The 24,835-nt window shown below is 33.3% G+C and overlaps 2 protein-coding genes across 8 annotated transcripts in view; one reads left to right on the top strand and one right to left on the bottom strand.

The window, feature by feature from the left end:
• Positions 1–21,005, bottom strand: part of LOC143238863 (protein SSUH2 homolog) — an 88,266-nt gene extending 67,261 nt beyond the window's left edge. The window contains exons 1-3 of one of the 4 annotated variants that reach the window (XM_076479447.1): positions 20,774–21,005; positions 17,950–18,636; positions 14,471–14,564 (exon numbers count right to left, since the gene is read on the bottom strand). The gene's annotated coding sequence lies outside the window, so the exon portion shown is untranslated. Of the gene's footprint in view, positions 1–14,470; positions 14,565–17,949; positions 18,981–20,187; positions 20,297–20,773 lie in introns of those variants that run through there. The other 3 variants (XM_076479449.1, XM_076479448.1, XM_076479450.1) reach the window with 3 other exon arrangements.
• The window catches only part of LOC143238864 (transcription cofactor vestigial-like protein 4), a 47,830-nt gene continuing 36,270 nt past the window's right edge, over positions 13,276–24,835 (top strand). The window contains exons 1-2 of one of the 4 annotated variants that reach the window (XM_076479452.1): positions 13,280–13,510; positions 13,658–13,783. The gene's annotated coding sequence lies outside the window, so the exon portion shown is untranslated. Of the gene's footprint in view, positions 13,784–21,005; positions 21,124–24,835 lie in introns of those variants that run through there. The other 3 variants (XM_076479454.1, XM_076479453.1, XM_076479451.1) reach the window with 3 other exon arrangements.

The following is a 24,835-nucleotide window of genomic DNA, read 5'->3' as shown; positions in this document are numbered from 1 at the left end:
AGTTGTGGATTTAAAGAAAATGTAGATAAAGCTACCTTAACATATTCATAGAATCTTCACATTGCAATAAATATTCTTTAACAGGTAGATAGATATTTAAATAGAAAGTTCATTCTACTTACAAAAACTATGAACAAAATTAAATTATTATTTACATAGAAGGTATGAAGTTACGTCACCACTCTGATATAATCTTCATCTTTGAGACAGATTTTCTTTAGTGTTACAACTTTTAGTAAGCTAATTAACACTGCAACACAACTGAGGAGTGTATAGTTTGACGCACTTTTAATGAACGTATTGTTCGCTTTCTTAATACATCTTTATGTACACTTGTTCAGCCAAATAATATAAAACGGTTTTTACCTTCAATTTGCTCCCATGATGAATAAAAGTAAAATTTAAGAATAAATAAGCAAATGCTTACGTATCGCCTCATCGGGGCAAACAAAAACAATGTCGGTAAACTCTCACTATAATGAACCAAAGAGCTTCGACAATTCGCAATTTGTATCCTTTCCATAACTGGTAATTATATGGCACGACTTTGTTTTTGAATTTCGCGCAAAGCTACGCGAAGGCTATCTGCGCTAGTCATCCCTAATTTAGCAGTGTAAGACTAGAGGGAAGGCAGCTAGTCATCACCACCCGTCGCCAACGAATAGTGGGATTGACCGTAACATGATAACGCCCCCACGGTTGAAAGGGCGTTCGCGAATAATGGTTAAAAATCGAAAATAAAATAATTTAGACACATGCAGTTGAGGGCAATGACTATCGAGACTTAGCTCCTTCAATCTCATCCGAAGTTGCTGAGAGTTTTTTCTAGGTTCGTTCTCTTGTTAGATTTTCTCGGAATACGTTGATATCTCGATACAGGTATGCAACAATTCTCGCTGATAGTCTGTTTTTGAATTTCGCGCAAAGCTACTCGAGGGTTATCTGCGCTAGCCGTCACCTAATTTAACATGTAAGACTAAAGGGAAGGCAGTTAGTAATCACCACCCACCGCCAACTCTTGGGCTACTCTTTTACCAACGAATAGTAGGATTAACCGCAAATTATAACGTTCCCACAGCTGAAAGGGAGAGCATGGTTGGTGTGGCAGGGATTCGAACCCGCGACCCTCGGATTACGAGTCGAACGCCTTAACACGCTTGGCCATGCCGGGTCCAATATACTACATTAATAGACCTCGGAAGCTAGAATATGATCTGCATTCATTACTTGAATGTAAGAGTGAAACAAATTTTTGTAAAGTATGCGAATGGCGATAATCAAAAAAAATGTATAAAGTCATTTAATATCACAAAGAAAAAGTATCAACCCTACGAGAAACGTAAATTTACCCTCAATCCTAACATTTTTCACGAGGATGTGTTTGAGGACGCGCAGAGAAGTAACTCCAACATTTCACTTTATAAGCTCTGGCTGAGTTAATCCTGAACAAGCTTTGTTATGAACAATGAGCTCCTGTTGATATAATCTAAGCACACGAAATACACCAATAACGTATTCCACAATATTGGCCTATTGTTAAATTGAATGAAAAATCCAGCTGTTGGAGCATGGTTAGTCGCCGAACGTAGATGGAAATCAAGGACCCATTATTTATTAACCGCTTAGGTCTCAAGGCATTATGTTTTATAGTAGAAAGAGAGGTGGTAAATGTTAGCCATGAACTACTGAATCCCACGTTGATACCAGAATCGCATTCAAGGAAAAAACGTTTTAATAATACACATAGATTCCATGAACCTCTTCTCATGATTTTCAAAGTTATGACAGAAAATTGTTGAAGGTGTTGGTAAACAAAACCACCTTAAACACTGAAATTGAATTGCAAGATTTTCACATCAGAATATCATAGCAATGAAATTAATTAACTAAATATAATAATAATTCTTATTTATATAAAACTGAATGTACTTTCACAGGGTCTTCAAAAGTGTCTGTTTCATGAGTAAATAAAACTAAAATTACGAGTAACAAATAGTTTATTTGTTCCTTTTGTAGTTAATGTGATGCTGTGTTGTAGTCTACAGAGTGCATAATTCTTCTCATGATTCATGGAACACGCACGTTTTACTAACGTCACTACAGTACAAATTGCAACATCAACCGTCCCTTATGTGATTTTATTTTAGTGTTTATTGACTGACTGACAACATATTACTATATAGTGGTGCAACTGATTAAAACAGGTGACCCTTCAGGCGGCCTTCGATCCCATTTCGAGTAGTAAAAGATTAGAAATACAAAAAACAGTAATAATATTTTTAATTTTACTTGTCATAACCTTCTTGTGTATAGATTGTAAAACTATGTCTTTAATTGTTTTCTTGTAACACACGTATCAGTAAACAATATATAATCATCAAGTTCTTGTATTGTAGCATTTTCACAAATTAAATCTTTTCATCTGTTGTATACAACTCATAAACTGGTTTTTGGTAATATATATAATATCCTAATAATGTGCAGTAACGATCAGTTATCTTTTTTATGATTAAAATTATAACATAACTCAGTGAATTTTGGTTTGGTTTGGTTTTGAATTTCGCGCAAAGCTACAAGAGGGCTATCTGCGCTAGCCGTCCCTAATTCATCAATGTAAGACTTCTTGTCGGCCATGAGCAGCAATAAGTTGAGAATATCATAACTTTTTGCAAACAGAATTTTTGTTTTGTGAAATTAAAACCTACCTGGTTAATTATGCTGTACCCACCATTATGATCGAATCACAACTTAATACATTATAACTTTTTAAGATTACTCTTTAGAAATGGGATGGGGGAGCATATCAAATCGTAAGAAAGTTCCGAGATCTTTACACCCAAAAAAATATAAAACTCACTCATTATTTCTTGTGTCATCTTCTAAGGCTGTTGATGAAAACAATAATACATTAAAACTATATGCCATACATTTTTTATTGTTTCATGAACTACTTTCAGGAACACATTTGTTTCCTGTTCCTATAGAGGGTTGTATACATTAATATTAAAACCATTTTGGAGACCTCTCCACGTCTACACGGTCTATATAATCATGTCTGGTCATGCTATATCGCGACACTAGTTTTGCAGCTTAAGTTCCCTTGCAGATAAAAAAAAAGTCATAAAACTGCCATGTTCAAAGCACACCAGTGTTCCCTACAGCTTTCTATAATCTATCTACTGTATGCAAATTATGATTCCTAACACATGTTTCACTATTTAAAAGCCCACAGGCACTGCATCTGGCAACTTGATCAGTACATCTTTGTACAGAATATCATGAATACCAAATTCTCTCTTCAGCTCTTTAAGGCATGTGACGGTTGAGTTGGAGATATGACTAGAGATGTTGTTTTTGTGAATCCATATGACGTTGGCTTCATTTCCAGACAGAAATTTTTTTTATCATGTTGAGTATTGTTGCCTGGAACATGTTTACAGCTTTGACCACTGATCTTTGTATTCGTAGATTCTTATCTGTTACATAATATCAAACTTTGCTTATCATGGCTGGGGATACGACGTGACGCAGATCTCTTTCGGGATTGACCCAGTTTCCTGATTTGATTCATACTATTGTGTTTTCCAATGTCATTAATTATAAAGTCTATCTCATTATAGAAAATTCTAATTCCCCAATCTGAAGACATCTTTATGAGCTGAGAGTATTAATACTTTCCGTTTGAAATGGCTCGAACATACCATTCCCATACTTTGGTCAGGAAAATTAAAATATTCGTATTTGAATACAATGTCGTATTATTCGTATTAGATGAATGATTTAGAGAATACTTAATATTGTGAGAGTAAATGCCAACTTTTGTTCTGATCCGATTTCTAGACTGTTACTTTTACATCTGCAGCAGGTTAAATTAGGTTAGTACTCTCAAACCGCCTCAAAAACTATTGTATTACATGGTTATTATCCAGTCAAGTCATTTGAGTGAATTTAAGATAGCTAACAAACTGCTATCAGGGGTACAGGAATATTTCATACTTCCTATTGAAACACCTGGTCACATCAAAGCAAAGTGTAAATATTGTTAGTAAACTATTTCTACTTCAGGAATAAACACTTATAGCCAACTGACACATCTGAAGACAAGATTTATCATCTTCGTTAATATGAACTATATGCTGCTTAAATTATATAATATAAGTGAACGAAGTTTTTCATGCGTGTTGAACTGTATTTTTATTGTTTACGTTTACCTAGTAGTATACGTTTTTATTATTTTTATTATAAAGTAAATTCTATGTTATGTGAGTGACATATGCTTTTGTATTTCTAGTGCAGTCATGAGGCAGAGCTATAGAAGTCTACATCTTGCTCTGGTACTTCCTTCCAGATGCAACAGGCTACAATAACAGTGTACTATACAGCATAAACTAAGTTTATGTCTACATACCCTTGTCATAAGCTCATCACTAACAAACTTGTCAATTTTAGTTCCTGTACAGTACATCCTTCTCAGCAGTGGAGTCAAAAAATTTTCAAAATCTCATGGCAGCCTTGAATTCTTGGTATATTCTTTCCAGTCGTAAACATCTGCCAACAACGTTGATCGAGAGCAGATCTGATGAAATCTAACAAAAAGTCATCTCTCTACTGTAGCTTGTACCCAATTTCAATGTCACTGTGGATATGTGGAGTAGCAGACACATTTGCAGATTTCTAAGTCACTGGTCATTTTATACTTGAGTTGCAAATGCAGATAGTCAGAGTTTAATGGAGCGTCACGCATCTGATAATACTACAGCACAATACAATGAAATAATAAACCTCTTTAACATCAACAACAAGTTGTCATACGAGTATGTGACATCTGATAATGTATCCAACATGATTAAAGCTTTCTGTTTGCCTGAGTTTGAATCACAAACTCTACCTGTGTGAGAAATGGTGACAGCTTATCAATACATAGTGGCTCAGAAGATGAACTTTTGGATGAGTCTAAATCAGTTTATCCGAATTTTATACTTAACATGACCTCTGTTTTTCCCAAACGCTACAACACGTAGTCAGGGATGGCATAAAAGAAACTGGAACACTGTTGTAAGTAATTTTCAAAGCATTAGCCATCGTGTGCTACATTCAAAATTCAACGCAAGCAACTGGAACTCAGAAATTAAATTATTAAAAATTCCCCAAGTGAAATTGAACAGTCTAGATGTTGGTGCATCGAAACTTACTTTTCATGATTGAGCTATGCTTGCCTCTATGGTGACAATACTGACACCTTTTGAAGAGATAACAGATTTCATCTAGGGTCATAGCATTGCTACCTCCAGTCATGTAGTGCTATGTGTTTATGGGCTGGTGACAGAGACTGACAGCATGCAGTCCAGATATAACGTCAATCTCACTCTGCACTGGATAAATTTGGCTGACTCAATATGAGAAACAAAGTGTTTTCTGTTTGACTGCGAAACTGAATCTCGGATTTAAACTTTACTGGTGTTTCAGTAGACTAATGGTCTATGAATCCAACCGAATTCTCCTGCAGTAAGAAGTCGAAGGAAGTTTCCTCAACAAATAATCCTACAATGATGGAACCAAAAGAGAACTGTAAATACTCCTCATGAGAGAAATATGATCTTTAGTTTCTTTACTTCTTCCAAGAAACCAGTCACCTCATCTTCAAAGGACACAAAGATCAACACCACCTTGAAGGTCTTCGCATTCCTAAAGAAAACAACCTTCTAGATTATTGGAATATCTATGAAAAATACTTTCTATCCTATCACTACTAGGCAAACGCTACCTGAGTATTCCAGCATCCTCTTCCTTCGTCGAGGGTTTGTTTAGCATCGGAGGCAAAACTCTCAGAGTTAACAACTACCGCCTCACTGAAAAAACATTTGAGAGACTGGTGTTCATAAAGAATAATGAATAGTTATAATATAAATAAGTATCCTTAAAAACATATTTTTATTCAAAAACTTTGTTATTGCATATTGCAAAATAAAAGTATTAAAATATTATTGTTTGTTCAAATTTTAGTTTTTGCAATTTCCAAAAGGTTTGGTTAATAAATTAAATGTATTGAAACCTTATCAACTGTTTTATTATTATGCATATTACCTGATAATGTAGTCATGAATACATTTCATGAATACATTTCTATGTATTCGTATTCAAATATTCAGTATTTTTCTGTATTCGCTTTCGTTTTCATATTCGACCCATTTCTTCATCACACTATATACGAGACAACGAATAACGTATCTGATCAGTTCCATTCCATAGTAACTTTATACCAGCCATGGTGTGGTGGTGACACAACACACTGAATGGCATATTCAAAATTTTTAATGTGACGTAGTCAAATCTGTATATCTTGTCATTTCGTACAAGCATTAATGAATTAAATGAATCTTGATTTTCTATATATCTGGTTCTGTATACAAGACTTTAATAAATCATTGATATATTACTATATAGCGTCTGCTGTGACCTGTGAAAAACAATTAGGGAAAACAGGCAAGACAACAGAACAAGCAAATATCAGGTAACTTACTAAAATATGTTAAATATTTTGCGGTATCTCGCGAATTCTAACGTGGCTCAACAACTTGGAAACCCAAAGTTCAAGCACAGGGATAAAGCTCGCAAATAGCTAAAGCAATGAAAACGGATCAAACTATCCGATAACTGAAACTGCACACCTTTATATACTAGCAGTCTTTATATATATACAAAATAGTTGTGCATATCAAATTATACATGTAATGCTTAAAGGGTTCTGTTGTTTTCGAGTTTCGTTAAGTTTCGAGATCTATATTTGCCAAAAAGCCCACACAAATCTCAATTTTGTCTTCACCCTAATTATTATAAGGCTTTAGATGGTCACGTTGTTAAAAGAATTAGAAACTTGTTTGTAATAAACATGTCTGAGGATACGTACAAAACAACAAAGAATATATAAATACTATGATAAGAAGCCATAATCAACACGGCTATCTACGAACAAAGTTGATAAACCAAGAGCAACACTTGTTAAAGTGAAAGTAGTCTTACATACTGTTAATCATTATTTGTGAGAATGGATATAATAGTACTTTCCACACCAACAGACGTACATCAGTCTGAGAAATGTGTATGGATGAAACCAATTAATTTCTGAAGATATTTTATTTTTATTCTAAAATACAGAACTTTTCATGGTCAAGAGAAAAACAACAATACACCGTTTCGTTGGAACTATACTTTTTAAATTGTTTCATTATAATCAGTGACATATTTAGGTAGGGGATAAAGGACGGCTCAGTCTCAGAGCTCATGGTCTTAAAGAAAGGGGGGTCAATTGATAATTTTATTATATGTAAAATTATTTGGGATGTAGGGCCCACAAAAAAATTAGACCCTGAGCTCACGCAACCTTAAATCCGCCATTGATTATATTATTCTCAAATTACAAACTATATAACGTTTGTTCGTCCCAGAAGTAATCAAACTCTCTGGAGTGAACTCACGCGTCACTTTTAACAACGTATTCGTCACAGACCTTACTTCCCAATGAGTGCTGTCGTGTTTAAAAGCTTATTTATACTACGCATTCTAACACTAACAGGTTATTAAACTATCGATTCTTCCACCCTTTGTTAACAGTCGAAACTGAAGGAAATGGGTTAGCTCATGTCATACATCAAGTCTATATATTTTTACTACCATCATTGTGAACTTCACAGATTATTTTTCTCCAAGTAATGAGCCAAAAATAACCAACACGGGGTTCTTTCGTTCATTCACGTTCTTCATCTGTTTCTCCACAGTCCATACAACGTATTTCACCACCCGAAATCCCAACCACCCGCAACGAATATTACGGCCTAACGTACATACAGTACCATTCTTGTCTTAGGTCTTCTCTAAATAGCGTCTTTCTTAGGGCTTATGTTTGATCATCTTTTGTGCACATGAACAAATATTTAGGTCTTTCGTAAGAAAGTAACACAGTTTGAGTCACTTACAAAACACATGCTATCATAACCATATATACCTTTCTCCCATGCAACACATGTGGTTTCGACATTTGAGACTGCTGAGCTTTTCATTCCATTTCTATAATTGATGTGTACTAATCTTAAAATCTTAAAATTTTAACATCCAGAGATAAATTACTCATCGATTCTCGGTGTTGAAAGATACATAAGATTTTTTTTTCTCGAACCTGTTTAAATATTATCAAATGAGTTCCTCTCTCTCTTTTCAAATCTGACATTTGTATACACAATACAAATTGAAATTGCTAATTTGTTTTTATCTGTGTAACGGAAAAATGTGTGTCAGTACAAGTTGTGTGCGACTGTTTTTTACAGAGAGAATCTTTGAACACAGAGATATTTATACAACTGTTTTATTCATTGCTGTAGTTTTCCTCTTTAAGCTATTATTCTGGTGCACAATGGATCGTAAGACTGTTCTCCCGCTGGTACAGCGGTAAGTCTATGGATTTAAAACGCTTAAATGAGGGGTTCAATCCCCCTCAGTAGACTCAGCAGATAGCACGATGTGGCTTTGCTTTTACAAAACACACACACCATAAGACCAAAAACAAAATTAATGTTACAAAATGTTCTATCATTGGGTGAGTTGATTTAGACGGGTGAAAATAATGTTATATGCAATCAAAGCAACACAGTTTATTTTTCTATAACGTTTTTAGAAATTATGTTCACTTGTACTTTGAAGACCTAAGTTCTCAAACAACATTAAAACAGAAATTCTGAGACAAATGAACTTACGTCAACTTATAATTAACTTACCTAAATTTCCTTGCTAAACAATCAACTAACTAAATGGATGTAATAACTGTTATTTCTAACACTGAAGTGATCGGCACTGAAAACACAGAATCTTTCACTGATTCTTGTATATATCATCGTACTTCTGCTTAATATATTTGGTAAAACTTTTCGATTATTACATTATAATAAACTTTCTAGATATTGCATCACCATCATAATTAGAATCTCTCTTTAACAAACATCTAAACTGTAAAGTCCTTTCGCCAGTCCTAATACAGAAATAAAATAGTATATTAAACTGTCCATTCATCAAGTCTTTTTTGTTGGTTTTCCTTCTCGAGGTATATGGTATAAACATAGTGTAGCCTCTTGTTCCTTGTCATTACTTGCTGTCCTGTTACGGGTAAGTGGTTGAGTGAATCTACTGATCACTCTTATCCTTTGTGATCTTCTGGAAGTCGTCTCGACAGAAACCTCGATTGTTTTGCAAGTGGAATTTCTGTTAGTGTGTTCTTTTACTGAGCTACCTAGTTGGCCTTTCCATCACTGGCTTTTTCTCATAGATGATAGTGATGGTTTACCTTTGGCTTGGACCACCTGTCTTTCTAGATTCTATAAGCGGCATAGTTTTTTTGTTGTTCTTTTTCAGTACAATGTATGGTCCTTTCCAATACTTACTTAATTTTGGATTGTGTCCTTTCTTGCTGAGGAAAATGTACAGCTATAGTATGTCGTCTTGAAGGCATCCAGTATTATCGACATTAACATTATAGCAACTTTTCATTTTATTACAAGGTAATTTAAGTATTTCCAAGGTTATACAATATTCGTTATTCTTCACATCCTTAAGAGCTATTTCGACCATGAAAGTATCAAGATATGTCAGAGGTTTGGTTCCCCAACATTATAGTCACTAAATGTTGATTTATTTCTAATGAAGCCTGATATGAGTATTTCACTTCTTCATTGTATAATGACCTATTTTCACTCTATCCACGAAAGCCAAGTTCAACCCCTGGTGAAGTAATTACTATGAAGCATCAAGGATTTCATGAACATAAATATTTAAGTTTCTTTCTGAAGCAAGCCCCACGCATTTATACTTTCACATGAAGTCAGTTCCCAATATGCATTCCTCCATGATGACATTTATCCACACGTAAAGAGGTATAGAAAACGTTTCTTCAGTATGGATAACTTCCAACTTTCCTTTTCCTGGAATTTTATGTCCATTTGCTATTCAAATAAACCCCTTTTCTATCTTCAGCTCTGATGACAATTTCCTATCTTTCATCATGAAATCGGGTTGAACAGTTGTAGCCACAGAGCAGATATCAACCAATAGGCTGTAAGGTTTTCCATCAATAAACCCACAGACTTGTGGACATTTTCTTTCCTCAAATAATGAACTCCTTATCTTACTTGGAGCGTATGTAATAATCCCAGTTGAATTTCACCCCATATAATCAATATTTGTCAACTTTCTTCATGTATGGTTAACTTGCTGTTGCTCCTTTTATGTAGTTAGGCTTTATCTTCTTTTATGTAGTTAGACTTTATCTCCTTGGCTCAGAAACACCTGTAGAGTCCTTACACTCTCTTGCGGCTGTAATGACTACGTTTTTCACAAATATAATAGTTTTCTCTTTTTTGTATTATTTAGAAAAAGTTTTTCCTTCTTACAGATTCCCGACTTTAGTTCGTAACAATATGTTGTTCAAGTTATACGTGAAATACTGAATGTCTTTTGGTTTATTTCCTTCATTCTGCTTCATTTGTTGCTTAAGTAGTCCTTTAAGTTCTTTTATCATTACGGGGAGTTAACGTTTCAGTATTATACGATCTGATAATTCCTCTAGATTATCATTATGGGGAGTTAATGTTTCACTAGTATACGATCTGATGATTCCTCTAAATTATCATTATGGGAAGTTTATGTAACAGTACTACTCAATATGATGATTCCGCGACTTCTAGATGGTGTCTTTAGTTGTTTATATGTAACTTAACACTTGTGATGAAGTAGGAATTTCTATTTCCTCACTATCTTTTCTATTTTGTTCATATTCTGAATCTCTCACACTGTTACCATCTTGCAATTATATTATAGATTTTAAATCAGTTTCATCAGTTTCTGTTAAAACATTCTTCTCAACGTTCACAAAACTTTCCGCATTCACAAAATCATCTGCATCAATCTTCTCAATCAGAGTCTGGATTTCTCTAGAATCGTCATAACAAACAACTTCTCCACAATATTCGCCATTATCAAGAATAAATCCAGTTTCGAAAGACTTTATTACACATTCATCTTTTATGCATTTGATTGAATGACTTAAAAATGCAATTGCATCTAACTTGTCAATTTTCATGGTTATTTCAGATGCTTTCTTACAGTCATTCACGTTTGCAATAATTTTCTGAAGCATCAATTTTCTGTATTTCAGTTTTATACACTGTATAATTCCATTATCTAGTGGCTGTAGAACTAATGTTGTTCTTGGTGGTAGAAAGACTAAAAGAACATTTGAAAGTTGAACTTTCGGGTGAAAAGTTGCATTATTTAGGAAAAGCAGAATATTCCTATTTTCTTGTTCCATTCTTTTGTTTAATTTGTTCAAAACATTCATCGAATATAGCACTTGTCATCCATGCTTTATTATTCACTTTCCATTCCACAGGAAGATGATTCTTTCTTAAATTTTTGAAACAGCTCAAATTTTCAATTTTACCTGTTACCCATGGTTTCTCTAGTTTTCCATCAGCAAATGCGATCAAAAGTACAGTCAGTCGTTCTTTCAATTAGCGACCTCCGGAATAATGACGGCAGAAAAAAGAACAAAATATATTAAACCAATACCTACTGTAACAAAATGTCCAAGAATTTATTAATATATCAACAAATTATTAATTAAACAATAATTTATTAATATTTAAAGAAATTAATATTTAATAAAAAACATTTTTTTCCGCCTTACTCAGGTACCAATCCTATTTTTTGATGGATCAGGTAAGTGAAAGTTACGCAGGTTCCGCCTTATAGAGAACCTTTTATAAAAGAAATCTTAAGATAATGCTGCAAAATGTTATATTTCCGGCTTAGACAGGTTTTACTGTATATATTGCAAACCATGGTGTTCCCCTGTCTCCCGTTTGAAAACTTTCAGATGCAGACAAAATTCAACATTCACTTTTGAAATGACAGAAGAACAAACACGAATCGTGTTGATGCCAAATTTTATTTCGCAAGCAGGATGTTCTACAGTGAATCAGGATGTTTAACAATGAATTATCAGAAAGTAATCACACTATCATTCGTACTTCAAAATGTAAGTAACTTAAATAATAAGTTGGAAAAAAAGGGTTTCTACACCATAATGGGCAGTTTTATTCATAATAGCAAACAAACCCGTCACTGGGGTCACGTATTTTTGCTTCTTCTCTTATACTCATATGTTATGACATACATAAATTAGTCACCTAGGAAGGTCGAAAGTTGTCCTCTCCTTATCAGTAAAAGTGTTAATACCCTTACCAGCCGTTCTGAGATACATTTTTATTTCAAGTGGGTTTCTCGTCATCAAGAGTCCCGTTCCATTCAATCTATCATTTTAAGAACATCCAGGTAAAATTATCAAATCAAAAATAGCTGTGGTGTGAAAAAAAAGTGTGGCCAAGAAAGGAGTACGCATAGTGAAATCAAAATTGGCGGCCAAACTGGTAGCTACATTTATAAGAGTTATCAATGCTATAAATGTAGCTATTATAGCAATGTAACTATGATTCGTTCGAAAACTTTTGCTAGAAACTGGTAATCTAATTTGCTTGGCCTAGCTAATACTTAAGCACCTGCACGTTGTACGGATTTATAACGCTAAAATCAGATGTTCGATTCCTCTCGGTGGACGCAGCAGATAGCCCGATGTGGCTTTGTTATAAGAAAACACACATGCGGTTGCTTGTTTCTATCTTATTGAACGATCCCATATACAAGACCTCGAATTTTTTCAGCATTTTGAGGTTCAGTGTATAGGACGACCTCTATTGTCAAGAAAGTCTAGGTTGTTACTTTTGTAAAGGAATTCTTAGCAGTTGTTTTTAAACAATGCTAACCTGCGCTCTGTGGCAATCAATACAACCACAAGTGCGTTTATTATATTCTCCAAAGATTATATACAGACAACTCAATGCAGTATAAAACTTAATTCACAAACATGTAATAAACAACTTTACAAAGTTCTCACCACAGATGAGCTCCTCTTCTATTACGCAAAAATACTAATCCTTAAGTTACAGTAATCTACTGTAAAAACATATTTACAGAATTAGTGTACGTTACATAAACTTGTTTTTTATACAATATCAACATTTTAGTATGACGGATGGGATTAATGAATTTCAAGTAAAAAATGTCATGATTAACTGTATATGGCATGTTAGCTAAATAACTTCTAGTTGTAAATTATAGTTCACAAATGCTACAATTACAAATGTTATTGTAACACAGTTGATGGCAAAATGTTAACGCACTTGCTCAAAAAAAAAGCAAACTAAAGTAAAAGACACGACGTAGTTTCGGTTAAGTGTGCTATTAACAGGAGAGTCCTTATCGGAACTATATTTGAACCTGTGTATTAAACGAAAGGTAGAATCAGACTTGTTTCAAAGAGTAAAAAAAGATGTCATCTTTTACACTGGTAAATACGGAAGTTTCTATGATGTACGATGTTTTGCTGCTAGCCGGATGCAAGTCTGTACAGGTGTGGTCTGTGGCATAGCGTCTATTTTCTACCTTCTTATTTTCATGTAGAAATGCTCAAAATGTTTCATTTATTCTGAATCTATGCAACTTTCAGAAAACCGTTAACTTCGATCTAACTGCCTTTGTTATTCTTTTAACTCTACAGTTAATACTTGCTCGCCCGTGGAGTGCTTTTCTTTTTTTGTAACGCTGTACTTTGTGTAAGAATCTCAGAAGCAGCCATGTCTTTCTCAAGTCCAGTAAGAGACAACTGACCAACCTTCTAATGCAAGTATGGAACACTGTGTTTTTTCTGTTGAAAATATAAAGACTGTTTCTTCTGTGTTACATTTACTTCGCAGCTTGAATTCATTTTGAAATTTAGCTTTACTGTCTAGTTAATCCTGTAGATCTTCCCGTTACAAAGCGGACCAACTTAACAGTATTTTCAGGAATCAGTTTAACCTGAAAATACACATGAGTATTTCGGGGCAGGTTATGCACGTCCTATATCGTGTGCCCTACCCTGACATTGTTGCTTCTCCCTTTTCTCCAATGTTAAACATTTTCCTACTCTACTTTATTACCCCAAAATAAAATTTATTACAAAAGTTCAGGGGTTCAATTCCCCTCGGTGGACTCAACAGATAGCTTGATGTGGCTTTGCTGTAAGAAAACACATACATCACAAAAGTACAGTGACGGCCAAACAGCAACATCATCAACATCAAATACCTTGAAACTTTATTCTTACTCATATGGGTGTGTGAATAACAATTAGAAGCCTTTATGTAATAAAATACAATTATTAAATGCTGACATCATTTTAGTTCTGCTCTACTATAATGTGTAGTAATTTTTTCACTGTACAACTAAAACAAGTACAAAAACATAGCCCATAGATAACAAAGGATCATTTAATCCTTCAAGGTTATTGTTGCATACTTGTACTTGAGAAAAGCAAAAAACTTAAACCTACCCTTTATTTTTTCCAAGAAATCTCCAATTACCCTCTTAAACTCCTACTAGCCTCCAATACTAGCCACTGAAACTCATTCTACAAGTCAATCACCCTGTTAAGAAAATCAAATTGTTTTAATTAAAGTCTAGACTGTCTTCTCCAAATTTTATAAGTATTTGTATTAATACTGTTTCAACAACTGGTAAACAGGTACTGTGGAAAAGGGATAAAAATACTTATGTTTATTTCATTGAAACTTGTGAAGGCTGGTTCACCTCTGTCTTTAGCACTGTTCTGGAGATTATAGTATGTGTATTCAGAAACATGAACTGGTCATGTATTATTTTCAAGTTTCATCTGTATTAAGTGTTTTAATATGTATTTACAACCATTGGAAACTCTCTATAGATTTTTGTAGCTGAATATAGTACAATAATTAAGTTTCTCTTTTTTTTGCCACTGAAAAAGTCTCTCCTTCACCTTCTAGTGTTAGTTCCTCTTTCTTACTTTAAACTGAGTGCATTGCTCCACTTGTGACAAGTGGCACCCACAGAAGTTCTCAAAAGAAAGTACTTTTAAACTGCCTCTTTACAGATAATACAAGAGAAAGAGTTTACAGATAATGATGCTATTTCTGAAGATTAATGAGTGGATAGAAAAAAATAATGCTTTACCTGCTTCATGGAGTTTTCTATAAATGGTTCTATTGCTTTTATATACATATACATCAAAGTGGTGAAAGAGGAAAATTCTAAACTAATCGTTCACTGCAGTAGTTAATTATATAATATCTTAAGTGAACAGAAAAAAAACAATTGCTGAAAACCTTGAAATGGACCAGAACACACACATTTTTCTCTATTCCTTTTTGAAAAGATTAACCAGTTTTGTTTTGTTTTAGCTTTATGGGACTGCCTTCCTATCAGTTGAAACATGAATAAACAGCTTAGCAGTAACTTGTGTTTGTATTCAGATACTTTCCCAAAGCTACTAAGGGGTTATCTGTGCACAGCTGTCCATAATTTAGAACTGACAGACTAGAAGAAAAGTAGCTTGCCAACACCAACCATGGGAATCTCTTGGGATAGTCTTGTCTAACCAGAGAGTAAGACTTAACCATCATTATCATTATGCACCCATAATCCCAAAATCTGGAAAGCAACATATTTCTTTTTTTTTTTCAGGAATGAAAATGAAAAGTACAGACCAAGATGCATAGAACAGTATACTAAACACTAGATCACAATCAACTCAATCAATAACTGAATGAATTAATACATTTTTCATATATGTTGGAGGTACTTCATACTTTACAAAATTAAAGAACAAAAGAAACTAAAATGAAATAGATAAAATGCATCATTTAAAAACAACATTTCACTACTGTTAATACAGCATCAACAGATACCCGAGGAACATCACATTGTTGGAAACAGCTCAGAGAAAGGTTATTTATATGATATCTAAGATGAAAGGTTGTCTTTCAATGATAGATTAATATTTGTGAAAGTGTTTTCTCTTGAAAAAAAAGAAAAATTAGAGGGTATCTGATAAAAATGTTTAAGATTGTCAAGAGGACTGGTAGCATCAACACATTTTTTTTAAATTTAATTTTGACAGACTGTATAAGTCATTTTCAGCTAAAGCAGTTTATTTTCCTATTTTGTGATTTACTGAATACAGTAAAATTAACGAAGTTTATGGGAAAGCTTAATAAATATTTAGCTAATAATGGCTGACCTATTTTTTTAAAATTTAGTTTAGTGGATAAGATGGCCTAGATGGACCAAAAGGTTTCTTGATGTCCTTAACTTTTATGTTTTGCTATATTTAATTTTAAAAAGAGCTGCTTTGGCCTTTTGTCACAGCTAAAACTGCTTAAGTCAAATAACTACACTGAAAAAAAAGATGTTTACCCTCTCTCTCTGAAAGACTGGTAGCATGAAGTTTCATACATTATAACTGTGTTACCATAATATCTTTAATACTCTGTTTTCAGTTTTTGCTTTAAAATGTGTATAATATTATAAATCTATATAAAGGCTGTGAACTACTCATACCTGTTCAACATAAGATAATTTTAAAAAAAGGTGAACTTAACAGAACTTAAGGGCTTACATCCAGTTCTGAAAACTGTCTATTCATTTTCTACATTTTAGTGAAGAGTGAATAGCTATCTGTACTAGCCATCTCTAATTTTGCAGTGTAAGAGTAGAAGAAAGGTAGCTAGCTAGTCATCATCACCCACCACTATTTCTTGGGATACTCTTTTACCAAAAAATAGTGTAACTGTCCATTGCATTATGATGTCTCTACAGCTGAAAGGGTGAGCATGTTTGATGTGATGGGAATTTGAACTGCAACCCTCAGATAATGAGTTAAACACCCCAACCACCTGACCATACCAGACCCAAACAGCTTGTTAGAGAAACTATTTTCAGGTGGTAAGTTTGGTGTCATTATTCTATGATGATGACATTACTACCAGCTTGGGATTCATTTGGAATAAAGTGGTATTTCTGATCCAAAATCCCAAAGTAATTGTGCTGAAGGTGTAATACAACACACTATGATATATGATCTGGCCTGAGATACAAAAGTATTTTATTATTTTAGCAACCAAAATACTCATTTTAAACTTCACTACTATGATTAACACTACCTTTTAGTTAGTTACCATTGGTAACAGCAGAGACTGATACTTTATAAGAGCTTAAAACAAATACAAATTATTTTCTGAAAAAAACCAAGTAGATTTAATTTCTTTCTTTGCTCTGAACATTACATTTTTATACCAGTTTCTTTTAGCAAAATAATAATGTAATATTCTATATTCTAATAAAAGTTTAAAAATTTTAATTAATAAAGATAAATTTTTAATAATTATTTTGTTTGATATACAAAAGTTGCCCTAGAAATATGATACTTTTTTTTCACATTTCTATATTAAATACTACACACATTAATTTGGAACGTGTGTTTCTAATATTCTAGAAAAATACTATTTTACTTTTATGATAACAATTAATTATCACAGTCACAGTTGGGATCATGAAAATGATACTTGTGCATGACAATGATACACATTTTGAATTTTGTTACTTTAATCAACTCTTATTGTTAGGAATAACATTTAATATATAAAAAGAAAACCAACCTTCAAAATACACCCTAAATCCAATTCTGAATAAGTTTGGGGAAACTAGTATCACTAGGTCATTTCATTGTAATTAAAACTATATATATATGTCATGATTATTTCTCACTACTGTCTTAATACAAGGTTTTTCTTACAACTTACCCTTCACATAACTCCTTATAAACTACGGAATAACTATTGTTTTGAACGAAAGTCTAACCTGATAATGCTAAATTCGACTCCAATCAAATGTTCGTAAATTTAAAAAAAATTATCTTATTATATATATCGTGTTACAAAATTGTAAATGATAAAATAAATATAAAAAGGCTGATTTATACTCTTAAAAAAAACTAACCTTAAATCAAAATGCAACCCAGTTAAATTAATTTCATTGAAGTGTGAATCTTGTCATTATTTCCTGAGTTTCCTTCTTTGTCTAACTTCCAGTGGCACAGTGGCATGTTTTCGGCCTTATAATGCTAGAAACCACGTTTTGATACCCGTTGTAGGCAGAGCACAGATAGCTGATCGTATAGGTTTTTGCTCAACTCCTTCGTCTGCATTTAATTTAGACTTACATGCCACCTTTTGTTTCCAAGATGAACAAAGACAGTTATCTGATTTCAACAAAGCGGTTTCCAACCTCTTTGAATTTCTACTACTGTTGTCACAAGTACTAGCATTACAAAGTAAAAGTTATAAATATGTTATTATAACTTTTGGTGTCGAATTAACCTGACAAATTCTAACTCTAAAGTTTTCAATATTATTTCAACTGTTACTTGATGAAGTAGATTTTGCTTGTTATATATAAATAATAAATAGACACAAATCTCCTTCACTGCTTCACACCTGAACACATAAACAGCAATAAAATTCTTCTTGTTATTATACCGCCAGCTGGATAAGGTTACCGTCTATCCTCCCTCTCCAAACCCTACAACAGCACCTTAGATGTCCACCTTAGAATGTGCACTTCACTACTAGGTCAAAACTTGGGAGCACATGTTCTCAGTGCTTCCCTCTTCCTTAGATTCTGCAGCTGAAATAAAAAAAGAAACTACAGAATAATACAAAATTATAAATTTACAAGTTTTAATTCATGTTTATTATATTTGACTTACAGTGAGCATATGTTATTTTCAGTTAAGATGGATTTCCCTCCAAGCATCAGATAGGTAAGCCTGCAAATACTAGAATATTTTTGTGAATATCTTTCAGGGTCAACGTAAAGCTAAAATTTATTCCAATTTCTTACAGTTTCGGTTACATGACAAATGTTAGACTTCTACAACAGTTGTCTCAACTCCAGGCGTTTGTTATATTATGCAGTACAGTAATTATCATGAAAAGTCTTGAAAGATTGGTGTGTTTTTGTTTATACTCCCTCTATGAGGATAAATTAATAAAGAAAAAACAGCGGATTTTTTTAAGAAATAAGGGGAATGTTTTGTAAGTGACAATTTGGTTGAGTTTAAAAAAGTGTGGAAAAATTTAAATGAATGAGTAAACACTTCACTGTGACAAATAAACAGAAAACACTCTGCGTGTACCTGATATATACCCTTGCAAATAGTTCGACATTTGTTTTCACTAAGCTGTGTTTAATCTTAAAATTAATAACCTTTAAACTTACAACATGGTTAACGAGTATATTAATTTTACTTTATTCTTGAGATCATTTGCACGTCATACAGACAACTCAAATCCTTTAGCAAAAACCTGCAAAAGATTACATTAAGAAAGCATTATCTTTCAATATTACTAAAATAAACCATAATATTTAAATGCACGTTATGAATACAAACAAACTCTTTTAATTACACCTCAAGAGCACAACACGGTAGGCCTGATATGGCCTGTCGATTCAGCACCTGCAGATTGTAGGTTCAAATCCCATCTCCAAAAAATATTCATATTTTCAGGTAAGTAGAAGCATCATAAAGTTACAGTCAATCCCATTATTTGTTGATCAAAGAGTAGCTTAACAGTTAGTGGTAGGTGGCATTAACTAATTGCTTTCCCTTTAGTTTACTAATTTATCATTCCAAAGCAACAGACCAAATTCTTTAACTTTAAGCAGTAAATATTCCCATCTTGTAAGCTATAAATATTCTAGTCTTATAACATAAGAATTACTTTTAACGTTAAATTACATGAAATACTCTTTAACACCAACAAAGTAATGTGCAAGTACACACTTATAATTGCAAAGAACATAACAAAATAACAAAAAGAAATAAAGAAAATTAGTGGGTGACAGACTAATACAAAAATTCAAATACAATGAAAGAAAAACAGAATGTGTAAAAGAAAAACATTAAGAGTAATCGTATATTACAATTTCTCAACTTTCTCAAAGATCAATGGCTTCTTCCTACTCTACAAAAGTACAGCCTAACCCATATACATACAGAAAACTTGAGTAATAAAATGACGGACACAACAAATTATACTACAAGGAAAAACAGCAAAAACAATGTTTTTATATTGAATTTGGTAAAAGCAAGAAATATTTTCTCAATCAGTAATAAAAGCAAATGATTGTTTGCAATTAAGCATAAAGCTACACAATAGACTGCTCTGAGCTCACCCGGTTTCTTGCACTGTACGTCTGCAGACATATCCTTGTGCCATTGGGAGGCAAACTAAACTAACAATACAAAACCCTCTTTTTTGGTAAAAAAAAAAAAAAAATTCAAACTATTTTTATTTTTTTCAGTGAAATACAAAAATAGCTTTAAGGATGGATAAGAGAGAAAAACTAACTTCATATTTCTATTAAACATTCGTGAAAGCGAGTAGGAAGGAACACTTTAAAACAGAAAAACATGAACATTACTATATTTAAAACTTCCATGTTAAAAAAAACCTTTAACTTCCCTTTCTTTTCCACACATCCTTGCATGTGTAAAAGATCAAGGTACAATAAGTAAAACAAGAATTTACACTTTCTAATCTTTCAGTAAACCTTATGATGTAAGAAGGAAGATATAAAAATGTTCTAAGCTAAAATATAAGAAAAATTCAAGCTGAAACAGAACTAACAATTTTTTAATGTTTGGTCCTGTCCTCTGCTTACTCTAATGAATGCAAAAAACAAATTATGCTCTGAATTTGCACCCAAATACAAAATAAGTTTACATAACTTAACAAATGTATATAAAATATACACTCACCTTATAAAGTTCTCAGAGCTTCGCTCCACTCACTTTAACCTCAAAGCTTCCAGCTTTGCTTATGTCTTTCATTTCGTGGCTTGTAAATGATTTAAGATCCACCCAAGCCCTCACCAGGTTTCGTATGGCTTCACCTAGCCTATCCCTCAATGTGGAATTAACTCTCTGATCAGAATATTCAGCGTGTTCTCATCTTGCTATTGGTAAACATTAAGAGACTTCACATCTTTAACTGTAGAGGAAATTCTGGTCATCTTGAAGCAACTGCAATGACTTGAAAGTTGAAAAGAAATCCATACTAAATCAGTCAAACTAAACAAGAATGGGACTGAAACTCTAGAATAGATCAGGTCAGTAGCATTGTTTAATTGTTAATCAAAGTTGAAAATGATAAGTAGATTATAGCTGGAACTTAACCTTAAACACTTAAAAGTCCACCTTAAATCTTTGAATGAATTGTAAATTCATATTCATCCTTGCCCAAATAATACATGCCCAAGAAAATTGTGAATTTTCCAATCTCCTAGGTTATCTGAGATTTCATTTCACCAATTACCTGTCATCATGCTCCTCTTTCTTCTAACAAAAGAAAGGAAACACATATGCCAAATTCTCTAATTCAGTCTCATACCTTGTCTGTCCTTTTGTTTCAAACAGACAAAACCCAGTTCCATTAGGAAGGATGGGAATGAAGTTATCCAGTCCTACTCAGGGTAAATGATGTTATTCTTACCATTGGTCATTAGCTTTTTCAGCCTTTTCCAAGGTTTTCATTTTTATCTTTAGGGATTTTCCTTTGTTTACAAGTTGAATAACAGTCATGGCGCAAATTACAAGATTTCTCTACCTGGTTGACACTTTCCATTTCTTCTATTACATGAAAGAGTGTTAAAAAGTATTCAACAAAATTATTTGTTTACCAAAAATGTTCCTAACTTGTATGACTAGAAACATTTATATCACAATCAAATAAAATACTGAATACACTATAGGTATGTATTTGTTATGATATCTAAGCTGTCAGTCGTGAATTATATACACTGCTGAAAATTATTTCATCCACTAATAAATATCTAACTCGATCAAGTTAAAATACATTCGCAATATGCTTTCGATGTACACCAAATAACAAGGAAATAGCAAGGAATGTCACTATCTTTAAATTTCTGATGGCACATATCAGTAACTGCCTTAACTGTTAAAAATCAATCTCATTCGTATTGACTGGGAGACCAAAGCTGCCGTTTCATCTACCAGTCAAAGATGGTAGTTGCTTTCATCTCAGGCAAAATCTTATCAAACTCATCAAAGACTATCATGTAAAGATTCAGAATTTCCTCTCACTCGTCTGATAGGTCCAGGTGACTCGAAATAGTGTTCTAATCTTTCTATGACTTGTTTCGTCTCTGGACTCCTGGTTGAGTCAGCGTTCCTAGACCTCGTATGTTATGTATAGATGCAGTTTGTCAATGTATACCACATGTCTCTTGTGAATTCTGTTTTAGGTCATACAATAGAGGATCAACTCGTTAAAGTACCGAGAATGGGCGAATCCATTTCGATCCAAGTTTATTTCATTCAGTAGGCACATACAACTACACCTGATTCCTGCACTAAAACATTCATTCTTTCACTCTTCAACCACAGCACTTCTTCTGTTGTTTTGCTGCCTTTTTGAGTTGGTTTCAAATTCATGCGCACTGACTACCGTTGATCTTAAACATTGTACATACTATTGGAAACACTGAAGGTATTCTCCTTCTGGTGGATGATCATACATCACATATACAGGAAGTAGCACTTCTTATCCAAACCTGAGCAGGATTGTCATTGATTCCTGTTCAACTGATTTATATGTCATCATCACACATGGAAGGTGTTCATCCCAGTTGGTTCTATTTAGATTAATAAACTTTGCAAGAATCCACTTGCTAGTCTATATTACCTGTTGTTTTTGGTTTTTTTTCAAATTATCAGGATTCGAGTAATAAATGAAGTACAAGTTTTTTACAACACTTAAGACTTTACACAACTCAGTAAACAGTTGGTCATTGAAGCTAGTTCTGAGTATTTATTTCAATAATTCAGGTCTTATTATCCAGTTCTCAGTTAACACATATACAATTATCTGTACCAGCATGTCAACCAATGGATAAGTTTTAATCCACTTTATAGAATATTGTATGACAATAAATATGTAGTGATGACTTCTTAATGCTTCCAGGAGTGAACCAACAGTTTCCAGGGGTATTCTCTGCCGAATAAGCCAAATTATTTTTAAAGTTTAAAATACTTTTTGCCGAATAACTCTAAAGACCACTACTTGCAGCTCTATACTTCATGAGCTAGTAACAATAGTAACATCTTTCACTTATAATTGCTCATAAAGACGTCACAGGTTACATACATCCATGCTATTCTCATCTAAAAGTGTTGATTATACTAATCTTGTTGGACAGAAGAGAGTTACCAAACTAGGTCACAGTTCTTCAGTTCCTAATCTTGAAGCTCCTGAAGTGTAAACTTCACCATTCATGTTTCAGTGGAGTTGTGTTCTTAATGGTGAACGTTTGATATGGCTGAGATGGTCATGGTTTCAACTCCCATACGGTGTCCAGAATCATGACATTCCAGCAATTGAAAAGTCTCACTGTGTGGCAAAATAGTCTGCCTATGTTTCCATGCTGCTGGCACAGGTGATAAACTATGACAAAGCAAATTTGCAAAATTGTTATCCAATGTGCTATCATCCCTTTCAGATTTTTAAAGGGATTTTAAAACTATTTCAGAAAAGCATGCTCCTTCCCATTGGTGAACTTTTTACCTTACAAATAATGCTAAGAACATTTTATGAAAACAAATACGACGAATAACTCTTTCTTCTTTATACAGTATCTGCATTTAGGAGCCACGAATGTACAGCTACTGTGATTTGTTATATATTTTAGTCCGTCCTGAAACTGCAAAAACATTACTCTAACTCTTTTATCACTGTCATTAATGATCAGAAGAAACTCACAGTCCTGATGCGAATAGGATAGCATTGGAGCATCTACTAATTTAAGCTATGGGGTTCTGAATCACTGAACACATTCCAATGTGTTTCAACTTTCACAGAAGCTAGCAATGATGATGTAATCTTTGAGAAGTTGAACACAGATAATTAGTAATATAATATAAAACCAGGTAAACTGCAGACTTCTCACTGCATCATAGGCCAATATCAATCCATTGCTATACATATCTTAGTTAGGCCCACCGAGACTCCAGCTCTTCCACTAATGTGACCAAGAAACTTCACTTTTATTCACATGAGTGAACACTTCTCTTGTTTCTATTTCAACTCTACCTTCCATACCCACTGAAATACCATCTTCAGATTATCAAACACAAATATGAAAGTACAGCCAAATACCACAACATCTTCAGTGTAAATAAGATAACTCTCCTATTGCAGTGCCTTGTGTGCAAGCTTCATCATCAGCTGTTCGAAACTACCTGGTGTTATTATATGGACTGAACTGCATGATGCAGAATTCATATAGACTTTATTTGATGTTAAAAGCAGTCATAGACGGATAAGTATACTACAAAGTTTGATTAATACAGTACAGTGTATGCTGACTTTTTTCCACATTGTTTTGGAGGAAAAGTAGTCAATAATAAATAAATAATTGTATACTAGTGGTGAAACTTTACAAAGGAATTTTACATATCTTTTGATAATCTGTTTTCTAAAAAAACATTCGTAAAAATACTAAACAAAGCTCAGTTTCCTAGTTGGATGATTAATTTTTTATTCGTTGTTAAACACAAAACTACACAATGGGCTAAACGTACTCTGCCCACCACAGGTAATCGAAACCTGATTTTTATCGTTGTAAGTTCGATAAAGTTTGAGAAATGATGCATAAGAATTATGTTAAACCAGTTATAATGTCTTAGGTTAATTCAACGTGTGTAAATTTCTTCGAAAATGACAATTAATGATTCCAAAATGCGAAGAATTTCTTACATAGTAAGCTGATCAATAAAGCTTTAATATATATATATGTACTTATC

The sequence above is a fragment of the Tachypleus tridentatus genome, chromosome 13, assembly GCF_004210375.1.
Source record: "Tachypleus tridentatus isolate NWPU-2018 chromosome 13, ASM421037v1, whole genome shotgun sequence".
Taxonomy (NCBI): Eukaryota; Metazoa; Arthropoda; class Merostomata; order Xiphosura; family Limulidae; genus Tachypleus; species Tachypleus tridentatus.
Note: the sequence above shows the minus strand (reverse complement) of the source record. Positions and strands in the feature narration are given on the sequence as shown.